This window comes from Sabethes cyaneus, chromosome 1, assembly GCF_943734655.1.
Source record: "Sabethes cyaneus chromosome 1, idSabCyanKW18_F2, whole genome shotgun sequence".
NCBI lineage: Eukaryota > Metazoa > Arthropoda > Insecta > Diptera > Culicidae > Sabethes > Sabethes cyaneus.
In genome coordinates, this window is record NC_071353.1 from 160374942 (window position 1) to 160391931 (window position 16990).

Genomic DNA, 16990 nt, shown 5'->3' on the forward strand with positions numbered 1-16990 from the left:
TTCCTGTCACTGTCCCAATCCCGGCCTATGTAGCTTTTTCAGTCCTAGTTCCAACCCCAGTTCCAGTTCCGGTTGCGGTCCGAGTCACAGTCCAATCTAATACTAAAAAATTCAATACCATACCAGAACTTTTACGCTAAAATATAAATGACATCCGAAGAAATCGAGCCAGAATTGACGTAATATTGGGACAAAATTTAAACTCACAAGTTAGATATTGAGCTTTATCTCAATAGCCAGATAGTTTTATTTTACAATATAATTGAGGCAATCCAGAATTGGGAAACTGATTTGAAGAACACCCAGAGAAATCTTACCCAGGTAACCAATAAGCATTAATATAAGCAGTAAATCAATCGTTTATTAGCATTCCTGGCGTTTTATACTGCAGGTTGCTGTTTATCAGCCTTTTGACTGCATAGCTGTTGTATATTGGCATCCACAATTCTATTTAAATTCTTCTTGTCGGTAACTAGCTGCAAATAAGCATTGTCAGCACTATAAGAATGCTAGCAGTAAACTAACCGCATATTTTGCCAACATAGCATTTAAGTAGCATTTAAGGCAATATAAATGCTTATGTGCTTGCATTTGAAATGCAATGGAAATGCTTATTGGTTACCTGGGTAGTCTGATGCCTAATCTTTTTGTGAAAATCTGCAGAAAGCAATGCTCATTCTACCACTACAGAGAATCCTAGTCTAAGCCTTGCTCAAAACGCAAGCCTCCAACATATTTTTCTTTCTCCCAGGCCAGCCCATAATCTACCAGAATCAAGACATTTTTATTTCATAATCTTTGACTTGACATAAATTGTTCTCAGATTCTCCTCAAAGACCGCGAACGGTTACGTTGCGTTGCGCTTGCCACCGCGGTGTGGTAGATCGGTGCAAAATAAAAGCACCATTAAGAATCATCATTTTTACGAGAGTTTTATGCAGATTTGCTTCTTACAGAAGCTGCCGAGACCCGATAAAGGACCCCTTCCTCCGGTTTTCTAGTCGCGGCAAAGTGCAAGAAAACGTTCACTCGTCGTTACAATTCGACCACATTGTTAGCTGGCGAATGAGCGATCAGAGCGCGATGGATGCTGCGATGGTGGGGTGCACTGCCGGGCAGGTAGCAACAGCTAGGAGATGCTAATGGCTTCGAGGAATAAAAATATGAACCGGTAATAAATTCCACTGGGTAATATTTCATCCGGCGGGTGCGCACAGACTGGGCGAGCTCCAGGCGTTGTAAAATATTAAAATTCAGGTCAAATTTACATGCTGGAGAAAATACAAGAAAAAAATACGCTGCTGCTTCTTTGTAAGCTCGGAAAAACCGTTACCCCTTGCCGGAGTCATGCGGTTGGCATGCACAATCCTTTCCGACCAAAGCGACAAAAGCTACGTCTCCGCCTTCTTCGGTCCCGGAGCCGACCTTTGAAAGGTCATAAATTTAATTTTAAATTCAGCGTAAATCCGAGCAAGAATAATTATCGACATTGAACGTGCGGCGGAAGAGCGAAATCCTGGCTGGCTAGCTAGCTAGCAAGCTAGCAGGGTCCGGACGTCGTCGGAAGAGCCCCCATAAATGCAAGAAAACGGCTGCGGTCAAGATTAAATTGGCTTTCGGTTCGGGTTCCGGTCGTCGTTTCTCCCCGGCTACCAGGAGGGAAGCCCTTTTGGTGGCTACCCGTTTTTCAAGGGTGGACTCTGATGGTCTTTGAAAACGCACATCGGGGTTCGGTGTCTAATGGATTCTCGCACTCCACAACCTACCAACGAGAAGAAGGATCGTTCGGCCAAGTGAGTGCTCCGGCGAGTGCTACGGAGTCAGTCCCTTGTGCCGCCAGCCGGAGAGGAGGAACCAACAAACTGCAAGCAGGACAACGATGAAGCTGCATAAGCTTCAAACGCAATAATGAGGATTCGGTCTTAGCGATAATGGATGCTGGATGGTGGTTTTCTCTGGGCAAACCGCATGAAATTTACCGAGTTGTTAGGTGAAAGGTCGAACCGTTTCGGAGGGTGAAGGGTTCACTGAAGGTGGTTCCGTTTTTTGTTCGATGGTGCTGAAATGCACTGTAACAGACAGTATATGATTTAAATTTACTGCATTTCAAGCATATTTTACTCAACATAGCTTAAAAGCTCGTGAGATTAAGCGATGCTTTATGTTACTCGAGTTTACAAGATAATTGTGAAAGTTTGAGTTTTTTCTATACCCTAACAATTACTGGAATACCCAATCGAAAATCGATTGTTGGTCACAGTTTACTAATCTGCTAACCAAATTTCATTCCCATCTTCAAGCGTAGGCCGTGCGGCCGGACAGCTAACCAATCGATAATCTTCCAATAAATTATTGAAAACTTAATATTTTAGCCCAGCATAACGAACGCTCCGGGGTGCGTCTCGCCATCGCATCGTATCGCCACCGGGATCGGGAATCCGGTTGAAATTTGAAAGTCCTTCGCCTCCGCTCGGCGGCACCGCACACTGTTTACCAACGTCTTATGAATATTTAATCCTCGGACCGAAATCTCCAGGAAGAGGTTCGTTCGTCGGTCCGTCCGCCCGACGGTGCCAAGATGCTGCGCGATTGTATGCGGCAGGCCGCAAACAATATGGGCACTACTACTACTGGTTGGTCGGGCGGTCGTCGTAATTTGTCCTTTGTCCCTTTCGCCTTCACTGACTGGCTCCCCTGCGCCAGTGAGTTGTGAAGTCTGTGACGGGAAAGTTTTCCGCGCGCTGCACCGCGCGTCTCAAGCAGCGGGGATTAAATATTGGAAATATGGTGTACTCTCCATAAATCAATTTCAAAATTTCTGCACGAAAGCCGGTGTTTGACCGGAGTGTTGCCCACCGTCGGACCGAAGGACGCTCTCGAAAGGATTTGAGCGGACGGAAAATCGATCGTACCCAGGGCTGCTTGATTGTGGTTAATTAAATTTCTTCGGATTGGTCGGTTGGCTCGAGATTGCTCGAGCTCATTTCGGCGGAATCAAAGTCTCCAACTTATTAATAAACGACGAGCTGGAGTTTCGGGCCGAACCACTCGAACAATGAAATGAATAAAAATTATCACGGCAGCGTGAGGAGATTTTCCCAACCGTGAGAGTAAAACTCCCGAAAGCGGATGGGAAAACAATTGTGGTTAGGATTTTTTCGTTTCTACGCACCACTGAAATCATCGATACGCTCGAAAGTTTTTTTTTCCTCACAATTTGACAGGGATTTTGTTTTACTTTTCATCATTTGTCTATACAGTGCAATGGCTTTCGCAGCTGGATTGGGGGAAAAGTTTTTCCTAAATGATTTGAATCATAACAGGTGAATAGGTTTTCATCAACTTAGCACGATAACAAGCCTAAGAGCGGAGCTAATTGTTAATTTGGCCGTGAATTTGTTCTACAGCTTGTTTAATTTTGGTGCGAGAGTACATCGAAACGTTAAATTTAGATTCGTGTAATGAGAATTGGTTTATTAGATGATTTTTGCTTCAAAAAAAGACGACTTATCTACTAACACGATAGTGATAGATTAATTTGAGGTGTAATTGTTTTTCAACTAACATGTGGACAGCCAGTTAAAATATCAAATAACTAACGTCCTCTGCATCTGTCTAGTTCCTTTCGCCACTCTACTTTACAGCTATACAATTGAAACTATGTAAAGAATTGCAAGCAACTAACTGACGCAAAGCAGCAAAAGAAACGTTCAAACACTATTCTCGGATAAGATAGTCGCTGATTTTCCTCGCTTTGAAAATTGCTGCGTCACGTCACATGCACAAATATCTCTTCAGCCCTGTTTCCGTGCGAGACAACAGTTCCGAACAAATTCTTGCAGTACATGAATGCAATCTGACGAAAGGAAAGGATGAGCGCTCACTTTGCTATGCCGTTTTACTTTCAGGACATCAAATTGGACTTGATTCAATGTTTAAAGATAAAATTGGTTAAAGAAAAGGAATGGTTTTGCAGTCTGGCGTATTTCCCAAGCAAATAGATATCAAATCGATATAGATTTAAATGTCGTAAAGAATCTTCGACCTGTAGGGATGGAGAAAACTTACTAAACAGATGGTGTGTTTAACTGTCGTCCCTGCTTGTGAAGCCACGAAGGAAAGAAATGTACACTGAAGTCGCTTTTTACGCCAAGGATACGTTCCGCTTAAATCAAAATCGCGTAAAAAACGCGTAAATTCCGAAATTCGCGTAAAAAAAAACCGCGTAAATTCCAGAATTCGCGTAAAAAAAACTTTGTGGAACCGATCGGCGTGAAAATTTGCATGCAGGGGTTTTTGGGGCCAGGAAAGGGTCTTAGAAGGTAGTTAGAGACCCCTCCCCTCCCTAAGAGGGGGGCTCCCATACAAATGAAACACAAATTTCTGCATAATTCGAGAACTAATCAAGCAAATGGAACAAATGTGGGTTTTTGGAGGCATGATTTTTCTCTACGGTGGTTTGAGACCTCTTTCCGCTCTGAGAAGGGGGGGGGGGAGCTCCCATACAAATGAAACACAGATTTCTGCAAAACTCTCGAGAGCCCCTATTTTCGAGTGTTTCTTACCTTTTCTTGATTTACTTTTATTTAATTTTTTTTTGTATTTGTTGAAAGCTTCTGACTTAAAATTGAGTTTGAACTACTCATTTTGACACTTGTTTGATCGACCGTTTCCCTTTTTGATTCTGTTTATGATTATTTCATTTTCTTCTCGATGCAGGTTTGATGATTTTTCGATACTTTTTTTACGTTTCTAATCTTCTAATCCCAAAGTAACAAAGTAAGTCCTGACTTCAAACCGGAGTTTAGATCTAAACTTGAGCTTGAATTTCGATTTGAATTTGGACAGACAGACAGACAGACAGACAGACAGACAGACAGACAGACAGACAGACAGACAGACAGACAGACAGACAGACAGACAGACAGACAGACAGACAGACAGACAGACAGACAGACAGACAGACAGACAGACAGACAGACAGACAGACAGACAGACAGACAGACAGACAGACAGACAGACAGACAGACAGACAGACAGACAGACAGACAGACAGACAGACAGACAGACAGACAGACAGACAGACAGACAGACAGACAGACAGACAGACAGACAGACAGACAGACAGACAGACAGACAGACAGACAGACAGACAGACAGACAGACAGACAGACAGACAGACAGACAGACAGACAGACAGACAGACAGACAGACAGACAGACAGACAGACAGACAGACAGACAGACAGACAGACAGACAGACAGACAGACAGACAGACAGACAGACAGACAGACAGACAGACAGACAGACAGACAGACAGACAGACAGACAGACAGACAGACAGACAGACAGACAGACAGACAGACAGACAGACAGACAGACAGACAGACAGACAGACAGACAGACAGACAGACAGACAGACAGACAGACAGACAGACAGACAGACAGACAGACAGACAGACAGACAGACAGACAGACAGACAGACAGACAGACAGACAGACAGACAGACAGACAGACAGACAGACAGACAGACAGACAGACAGACAGACAGACAGACAGACAGACAGACAGACAGACAGACAGACAGACAGACAGACAGACAGACAGACAGACAGACAGACAGACAGACAGACAGACAGACAGACAGACAGACAGACAGACAGACAGACAGACAGACAGACAGACAGACAGACAGACAGACAGACAGACAGACAGACAGACAGACAGACAGACAGACAGACAGACAGACAGACAGACAGACAGACAGACAGACAGACAGACAGACAGACAGACAGACAGACAGACAGACAGACAGACAGACAGACAGACAGACAGACAGACAGACAGACAGACAGACAGACAGACAGACAGACAGACAGACAGACAGACAGACAGACAGACAGACAGACAGACAGACAGACAGACAGACAGACAGACAGACAGACAGACAGACAGACAGACAGACAGACAGACAGACAGACAGACAGACAGACAGACAGACAGACAGACAGACAGACAGACAGACAGACAGACAGACAGACAGACAGACAGACAGACAGACAGACAGACAGACAGACAGACAGACAGACAGACAGACAGACAGACAGACAGACAGACAGACAGACAGACAGACAGACAGACAGACAGACAGACAGACAGACAGACAGACAGACAGACAGACAGACAGACAGACAGACAGACAGACAGACAGACAGACAGACAGACAGACAGACAGACAGACAGACAGACAGACAGACAGACAGACAGACAGACAGACAGACAGACAGACAGACAGACAGACAGACAGACAGACAGACAGACAGACAGACAGACAGACAGACAGACAGACAGACAGACAGACAGACAGACAGACAGACAGACAGACAGACAGACAGACAGACAGACAGACAGACAGACAGACAGACAGACAGACAGACAGACAGACAGACAGACAGACAGACAGACAGACAGACAGACAGACAGACAGACAGACAGACAGACAGACAGACAGACAGACAGACAGACAGACAGACAGACAGACAGACAGACAGACAGACAGACAGACAGACAGACAGACAGACAGACAGACAGACAGACAGACAGACAGACAGACAGACAGACAGACAGACAGACAGACAGACAGACAGACAGACAGACAGACAGACAGACAGACAGACAGACAGACAGACAGACAGACAGACAGACAGACAGACAGACAGACAGACAGACAGACAGACAGACAGACAGACAGACAGACAGACAGACAGACAGACAGACAGACAGACAGACAGACAGACAGACAGACAGACAGACAGACAGACAGACAGACAGACAGACAGACAGACAGACAGACAGACAGACAGACAGACAGACAGACAGACAGACAGACAGACAGACAGACAGACAGACAGACAGACAGACAGACAGACAGACAGACAGACAGACAGACAGACAGACAGACAGACAGACAGACAGACAGACAGACAGACAGACAGACAGACAGACAGACAGACAGACAGACAGACAGACAGACAGACAGACAGACAGACAGACAGACAGACAGACAGACAGACAGACAGACAGACAGACAGACAGACAGACAGACAGACAGACAGACAGACAGACAGACAGACAGACAGACAGACAGACAGACAGACAGACAGACAGACAGAGACAGACAGATCTGAGGCAAAAAAAATAAAACGTTTCTAGAATTTTTAATTGAAGTTTAATCGTGAAAATCAAATCAATTCTTGATGAGAATTAGAATTTGTTTTTTATGATTTTACTCTAATTTTCAGTCCATTTTCTAGTTTTCGGAAAAATTTCTGCAAAATTTTTTTGAACTAATATTTTTCGTAAATTGCTGACAATTTCGATGAATTTTCATTAAAAAACTGTTTGTTCTACGAGTTTTAAACGTTTGTTCTACGAGTTTAAACGAAATAGAAAAAATTCGCAACTTCGCGTATTTCTAAAATCCACCCGGTTAGCTTCGGGGTACGATGCTGGCCCAACAAGCCAGTCGTCGTATGTTCGAATCTCGGCTGGGCGATGCTGCTATAGAGTCAGTAGAATCGTTGCACTAGCCCCGTAATTGTCCTGTACTCTGATAACCGGCTGTGAAGTCTGTCGATAAAGAAGGGTCAAGTCCTACAGGAATGTTTATACCCATGGCTTTGCTTTGCTTTGCTTTTTTGGCTTAGTTGCTAGCCATGTGACAGAGTTCTACGTGTGCAGTTTGACTCCTGCTTCTATTGTCGGTTTATCAACCTCTCGGGTGTTCCTCAAGGCAGCAATGTGAGACCTTTTCCGTTTTGTTATTTTCCAACGATGTTGCTTCACTGCTTGGAGTTGAAAACAAGCTGATAGTGCTGGCGACTTGAAATTATATTGGGCAGTTCGTTCCATTCATGATTGCATCCGGATTCAGAGACTCTTGGATGTGTTTGTTGATTGATGTAGGAAAAATTGGCTTGTTATCAGCATCGCAAAATGTAGAGAAATGACTTTTCTACATAAATGAACATGAACTCATAGAAGCAGTTCAAGTCAATGACTTTGGGCTACTGCTTAACGTCAAACTCACCTTCAAGGCGTTATACTGTTTCCTTTCAGACAAAAACTACCATACGTTTCTTTTTGTAGTGTTTGCTTTCCGCCAGTATCATTAATTGAAAACAAATTAATTAAAAAAAATTAAAAAAAACACAATAAAGATTCTATAACAAAAAGTACATCCAACAAAAATAAATGTGAAATAAGTTACAACAATTACCATTAAAGAATTTCATTCCACGGTTATCGGGCTTCAATTTAATTGCTTCTGATTGTTAATGATAATAATATCAATCACTGATAATTAATATAATTATTTGAATTGAAGAGCCTGGAAGGCCAGGAGAGACACAGATATGACACAATAATATTTATCAACGCAACGAAAACCTCAATTCTAGTACGAAACAAGGCCTCATAGCTCATACACAAATTATTCAGCCGTAATTAAGCATCATTGTCCATCCTAGAGGAGGCGGATAATAAACCTCCAGTCCCATAATGCCAGCATTGAATCTGGCAATATAACGCAATAATGAGTCGGCGAGGGAGGGAAAAATTTCATCGTAATAAACATTTTACTTTTACTATTATTGCAACCCCCCAACTTGGCCCTGTCTGTATCCACGTACATACTATCCTGTATGGGAGATAGTAATTTCTCCCACTACCATTCACCGAATAAAGGACCATTAAAAAACTTTCCCCTGGCAGTCGATTCCGGTATGGCAGCCGCCAAGGTAAACCCGAAAAATACATCCTAATTTCATTTACCAAACAAGCCTTCGTTTATTGCCAAGGAGATCAGTTTGCCCTTCGCTCGGGCAGGAATCCACAGGGAAAGCTGCAATTTCCTCTCGGTAAGCATCACTCTAAAATCTCCAGCCAGCACATAAGAAGCTGCTCTGCTAGTACTAGTAGTAACATTTTACGAGCCCACTCAAGTGTATTCCGACAACGCAGACATCGGGCTCGGGAAAAATGACGAGTGGTTTAATTACCTGGCTTCACCCCGGAGTAGAAAAAGACCGCTCTTCTAATCTGCTGGCGGTGGTTGGTAACCAACCACCAGCCAGGATGGGAACCTTAAAAATACACGATATTACCATCAACCGCATGATTTTACGAGGCACAACATTGCCGGTATCATATTCAAATCAAACAACATTATGCATTACCGAAATTTTATTACCAGCCCCCCGACCAGCTCGCGCCGCCGAGTTTTCGATCCGAACAAGCCAAAACTGAAGCTGTCTGCTGCTGTTTGCGTTGGAATGATTTAATGACGGTTTGCGGTGTAGCAAATACTGACAACACACAAACACACACACCACATGTCAACGAGTGCAAATGTCACACATTGATGGCGAAGAGTAAATTTATGAGTTTGCCTTCGGAAGGGAACATTGAATTGTCATTAGATGGAAATTTGGATTTGGTAACAAACTCTGAGTGGAGTTTAAACCGCTAGACCGCGTTTGTATTATTTGTCTCGATTAAATATAACCAGTCATATTTAGAGAACGTTGTTCCTCCTCCCACCCAAGTAAAAGAACGACAATGTCACCGAAAAAACGTCCCTTTATCCTTGATTAAAATTAAGATTAAAATATCAAATAACGAAAAAATCCACACCGGAATCCACTTCGGACCGAAACTCACCGTCCAACCGAGCAGGGCAAACCGTCCTCTTCAATTTCAACAATCCACTCGTGGTTCACGCGCCCGTCCACTCGCTTTTTTACCCCGGATGACAAAAAAACACTACCAACTCGATTGTTTGGCGTAAAAATAGCCAAAAGAGTCGAGTGCCCTTTCGGACTCGGACTCCACCAAAAAGGACGTTGGAAAACCGTCGACAAGAACGGCGAGGACGACGACGACGACACGACCACGCTGATGATGATGCCGACGACAACGACGTGATTATTGCTCCTGGGGCCATAATTGTCCTTCCGTTTGGGCAGAAATTTTTATATCATCCACCTACCCGGCCCGTCGTCGGTCGTTCAATCGGACTGTGCGTCCTTGACAGGGTGATCAGATATGCGCGGGGACCAGCCAACCAACCAACGGACCAGTAAGAGCACCGCACGAGTGGACGCGAGTGGACATCCTCTCAATTACCGAAATTGTCCCCTCTGACCACGACGTCAACGGACAGGACTTGCTGGGTCAGCAAGCAGGAAAATGAATCTTTTTTTTTCGCTCTCTACTGGCCGTTGCAGACTACAATCGATGGCTCCTGGGAGTCGCCACAGTCGAACGACTGAAATACGTGAACGTGGTGAAACGGATGTGCCGTCGTCGACGGCGAAGAGGATCATTGCTTTTTAATTAAATGTTAAATGCTAATGGATGCCATATTTTACTCTAACGCACTTAACATTTAATTACCGGGAATTAAGAGATTTACTTTTCTCTCACTTGGACGCGCGAGCGAGCGAGCAGGCACATACAAACATACACCGAAAGTCTATCCAGCGGGTTTTAGCGCCGTTAGCCAGCAGCTGTTTGCCTATTGTCCGAGGAAAAATTCGCACCATGGAGGTCCTGTCCTGATGGTTGTCTGGCTTTCCTGTCGACTTGATTTATGGGCATCTTCGTGGTGAAATCGGCTGCGGAATTGGCTTTCTGCGGTGCCCTTGCTGGGCACTTCGTATTTTGTATGGTTATTATTATTCTCTTCGCTGTTAGCAAGAAAAATATTCGAACTGGAAAATAATCATAGGTGAAATAAAAAAACACAAAGGAATATAAAGAACTACAATTTCTTTCAACTACAATTCAAACATTTACTCTTCTAGAAAGAAAGAAAAATTAAGCCTGACTGCGATACAGTCAAAAAGAAAAAAAAAGTATGTGTTTACTTTGACACCTAATCCGCGAGCAGGAGCGAAGAGCAAAATAATATGAAAACAATATCAAACTGTGTTATAATGGTATATTTTGTTATTGAGATACATTGATAACACATGTTGTTATTGAGTAGCTATTTAAAACAGTGGTTGTAAGAGGAGTTTAATAACTGATTTTGTTATCATATCTTATTTTGGCCTTAAATGACATTCGATATATTTCATAAAAATTTTGTTTATTGATTAAAGAGATTTTAAATTATAAATATTTTATAAAATGATTTTTTAATATCTTATATACTACTGCATTTGTTATTCAATACCTTAATAATACTAAAATATGTTGTTCTAAACTCTGAATACAGTCATGTTATTGCTCGCAAAGGATGCAAAGGAAATTGCTCTTTCTGATTTGTATTCCATCGCGTATAATTTGTTTTTTGCGTTTAAGCATTAAAATTTTCAAGTTGAAATGCCCAGGGTGAGGCACACTGGGGCACTTGGTTCCTTTCCCTAAAAGATTTATTTAAAAACAAAAAAATCTCAGGGTGTAATTCGGAAGTCAGGAGAATTTGTGTGTTATCCTGGTATTTTTGAGATCCAGTTAAGTCCAATTCAAGTCCAATTTCCAATCCAATTTGATGTCCATTTCCAATTCCTACCAAATTTAATTTCAATTTCCAAATTAATTTTAGGTTTAATTTCAAATCCACATTCAAGTGCAATTTCCAGCTCAAACTGAAATAATTTAAATTCAAGGCCAATTTCAACAGCATTTTCAAACCCATTTCAGGTCCAATTTAAGCCCTATTTCAAATAAGGGGGTTAAAAGAAAGGTGTGTGAGTGAGAAAATAAAAAAAATCGAGATAATGGTAGGAAACGATACTTTGAGCATGGTTTTATGCATGCTAGAACATTCACGTCAAAATTTTGCCTGACTTTTTTAGAAACATGAATAAAGAGCAAAATAAAAGTTGGTTTTCACTTGGAAGGAAAGAGGTGTAGGTAAGTGAATTATTTGAGCAATTCCAGCACAACTGAGTGATTCCACGGAGTTTCGCAAGTCAATTTAAATTTGTCATTTTTGATTTAGCTGAAATTTTGCATAGCTGTTATGTTTAAGAAAATATGTCATTTTTTCATATCCGTTATTTTTTGAAGATCTAGACTGCTTTTTCAAAAGGGCCCAACCAAAAATGGTGCTAATCCATTAAATATTTTATATTGGAAAAATGGTTTATTTGATCGAAATAGTGTCTTCAGCAAAGTTTTAGATAATAAAATTGCCTTTCTAAAAAAATATGCGCACTGGTCTTCAGCAAAGTTTTAGATAATAAAATTGCCTTTCTAAAAAAATATGCGCACTGTAAAAAAATTTTTTGTTGAAAAAAAAAGAAAAGTTAAATATCCATAAAAGTGCATTTTTTAAAAATTTTATTTATTGACATGTTAAAGGTAATAATATACACTATGATATACACTATAAAATATCGCATCTCGAAAACTACTTATTTGTTAAAAATCACGACACCGGAAAAATTGTAGGAAATTAAGTGTATCTTCGGAAAAAATACACTAAAAAACAGTGCAAAATCAAAACAAAAATCATCAAACTTTAATTATTGCAAAACATGTCCCCTCAGATTTGTCTCATTTTTAATAAATATAGCATCAAACATGCTCTAAAATGGTGAATGACCCTTTGGGTTAAAACCACTAAAAAGAGCTCTAAAATCTGGCGAAGACCTATGGATGCACAATCTTTCGTATTTTTTTTATCTCACAAATTTTTCAAAAATATCTAAATTTTACTTTTTTTTTGTAAAACTAAACAAAATCAAATTCTACACTCAAAAAAATCGTCGCGTCGCATCCACGTGAAAAATCATGTAAACTTCTGTACAGCAACTTACGTGAACTTCGTGTACTAGTTAACGGAAAAATTGATAAAATTTACCGGGATCGCACGTAAACTGGTTAGTATGAGTGCGAGTTACCAACAATTCACGTGAATGTTACATGAAAACTGTGATGGATGAGAATTACCTATGTTTTCACGTAAACTTGACGTGCTGATTTTTTTGAGTGTACGCATAATGTTGAACAAATTATCTATACCAATAAAAATGGATTTCTGTCTGTCCCTATGTTCTTTATAGAATCGAAAACTACTGAACCGAACCGAACCGATTAGAATCGAAAACTACTGAACCGATCGGCGTAAAAAATTGCATGTAGGGGTTTGTGGTGCCAGGGAAGGTTCTTATGATGGTCAGAGATCCCTCCCCCCACTAAGAGGGGGGCTTCCATACAAATTAAACACAAATTTCTGTATAACTCGAGCACTAATCAAGCAAATGGAACAAAATTTGACATATGGGTGTTTTTGGAGACAAGAATTTTGTCTATGGTGAATTGAGACCCCTTCCCTCTTTAGGAGTGGAATTATGACCCCTCTCCCCTTTAAGAGGAGGGGCTTCCATACAAATGAAACACAAATTTCCTCATAACTCGAGAACTAATCAAGCAAATGGAACCAAATTTGGCATGCGGGGGGTTTTGGAGGCAGGAATTTTTTAATGATGGTAGGGGGATAAGGACTCTCATACAAATAAAACAGAAATTTTTGCGTAACTCAAAAACTAATCGAACTCGCGAAATTTTAGACTCTTTCATAAAACATTAGTCAATAACAAGACCACCAAAAACTATCAATAGTAACATTAGATGATTCAGCGCGAGACGACCACAGGCCGCGAGTGTTGCTGGCGACCTGTCGTCGGAAGTGCCGGCCACTGCGGGGCGGGGAGGTCAGTCCCCCGTAGAGATCACCTCTATCTAGGTTTATTTATTTTCCTAGATCTACTCACCTCTATTACTTTCCTTCAGTTGAGTCACCCCTGCGAAATGGTACTTTCTACGAAAATATTTTTCGTGAAATGGTACATCCCGCGTAAGGTTTTTCGTGAAATGGTATTCTGCGAAACCCTATATTTCGCGTTATGGTCAACCGAGAATCGGTGTTCCGCAAAAGGTATTCGGCGAAATGGTTTGTAATGATGGCGAATATTTAAATGCTATGCTCCGTTTTATTTTATCAGGCTAAGCAATAGGGGGAGTTGTATTCTACTTAACTGTGAGGAACATTTATATATTAAAACACCCATGAACTCCCCAAAAACTTGCAAAACTCGAGATTGTGACAAAGGTCATCCGAGATTCAGGATTACAACAGGATACAACACAGTTTAATTTGTGGCAATACGAAGTTTGTCGGGTCAGCTAATAATCTATATATGTAAAAGTGAACATATGTTTGTATGTTTCGCTATAACTCCAGAACGCCTTAACCATTTTCCACTAAACCACCAGGGGGAGGTTCAAATAAGTGAAAGGGGTTGCGTTTCTCTTTCAGTTTGACTGAATGCAGTTGTGCAAGTGACAAGAGGGCAAGAGGGAATAGGGTGGTCATTGACAAGGGGATTCAAAAATGCAAAAAAAGGCTTTGGCTTTGTTTATTGGGATTACCGACAAGAACGCAGATTTACATGTGACTGGGGGCCAACAGGAGGGAGAGCTGACAAGGGGTGGACACATTCAAATGAAGAAAAAGGGGTTTGTTTCTTACATTGTGAGAGTTCCGTTACAATAACAGATATACAGGTGGCTAAGAGCAGGGCTTCGACCGATCCTTTTTTTCTACCGCAGTCACACCAACGCGCATTCAAGTTCACACCGTCCGTTTAGAGGTGGAATACGAACGCTATGCATAACACAACTGGCAGTTTGCTCAGTCAAATGCCGAATGCACGCAACAGAATGAACGCGTTCTACAGCTTTTTGACATTTTCGTTTCGATCAAGTTGCCTTTACCGTTTGGAGCAGCGAATGACTGCAAAACAGTCAAATGACTGGCAATCACCACGCTAACGAAAAGCAACCGCACAATCGTATGATTCAATACTACAAAAAAACAACCACACATGTGCATGGAAGAAGTCGGTCGGACTCCGTCCAATACAAACGAATATTTTGCTTGCGTCGGACCGACGTCCGGGTGACAAACTATTACTGTGAGCAGCCGATTTGGAGACAAAAAGAGAAACGAAAAAATACGTCACCGTATGCTTCCAGTCAGTTTGCAGTTTATATTCTCAAAGCGCAAAGCAAAACGGGAGATTGACTGTTTGCTTTTGCTGAGATACCGCATGAATTGTAAGACGGCAGCAGCGTAAGCGGAAGATTGAATGGATAAGAAAAACAGTCAAATGATCGTTCAAAAAGCGGAGTTTGAATGCGGAAAGTTCGCATTCACGGCAGTCACATTCAACTTGCGATCCCTTTTCAAGCCCTGGCTAAGAGACAAATGGTCCCCGAGTAAGATCGGGCAATCAGCTAGATTCTAATAAAATTTCAAGTAAGTACATATTCAAATTTAAACTCAAGCCCCAATTTTAATGTAATGTAAAGTCAAATTTTTCGTCCAACTTCAAGCTTACTTTTAAGTCTATTGATGAGTGTTGACCTGGCTCCTTCTCCAATATTTAATGTAAAAATGTTTCGGAAAATTTTCGTGATGTAACTCGGAAGTTTTCATAACGATAGACCCGCACTCTGCTTGATTAGAGTTTTATTTTTAAAGACCAAAATTTGGTTCTGAAAAGTCGGTGCCCCATCTTCTGTTTTTTGTTTTTGTCAAGACAGCGCCAGTGTTCTATACAAACCCTTCGAACAAGGAGGATAACCGCAAATTTTCCGTTAATTAATCAGTAATAACATTCTTAGTCAACCTCAATCAGACGTTCGTTCGAACCGTTGCATCTGCTTTACTGCACACAATATGTGCGTATATCATCACAGTGTGATGGCATTGACAGAAAGTGTTCCATTCCTAACAAGGATTGATCGAATGATTCAATCACAAATTATTGTATTAATGATAAACGTTCACAATCTAACAGTGTTTCATCCGGGGTACCTCAAGGCTCATTATTAGGTCCTCTTCTTTTTTTTAAATTTGATTATAGTTACTTTAACAGCTTTGATCATTCGTGAACCCTGTGGGGTTGGGATTCAAATTGGCCATAAAACGTCTTTCTAATACTTCCCTTTCTTTATCGACAGACTTCACAGTCGGCTTTTAGAGTGCAGGAATATTACATGACTAGTGCAACGATCGTAGCGACTCTATCTAGCAGCACCGTCCAGCTATGATTCTAACATGCTACCACTAGCCAGTATCGTATCTCGAAGCTAACTAGTCTACATTATCTTGAAGGGAAGGCGGGTTTTTTACGCGGCGGACTTTTACGAGTTGAAGAGTAACAAAGTACTTGAACTGCTCTTACTTGAGCCTAAGCCAGTGGTCCGCAGGGGTTGCCCTAAGAACTTGTCATCATTAGGCGATGGCCCGAAGCTCAGTGTTGAAATGGTTTATTTTATTTAGCAAAATGTTTCCTTTTCTACTAATTTTGACTCTCGAAATAATAGTTACTATGTATGAATCGATATTTTACTGATCCTAATATGTTCTTAAGGTTTAAAAGAGATAGACTACTAGGACTTTATATAAAATCATTCTATGAATGTAATTGGAAACCTCGCCGGTCGCGACGCGAACGCTGGTCGACACAGAACATCAAAAGTACAACCCAGCACTTTGTGTGCATTTGCAAATAAATGCTTCGTACGTCCAGACTCTATGTGACTTAAGGGGGGACCCTACTCTGGAAGACCGAAAAATAAGATTTTTGTAAAAAAATTTCAGCTGCTTGAATTATAGTTAAGTGTTGGGGTATTTTTGTTATTGGTTAAGGTATATTTGACGATATATATTGTATTGTTTGGATACCAGAATAGTGATTATTACGCTGGTGGCAGATGGTAAGAACTGGTGCAAAATGTGCTACGAATGTGTACTCGCACACTATATAAGAACCATTCGTAATAACCGGATTTGCGATGGAATATAAACCTAAGAATGTTTTAAATGGTGTGAATTTTTTTTTATCAGTTACAAAAACAGTTTTACGAGTATTTTTTCTAAAAAAAATGAAGAATGTCAAAAAATAC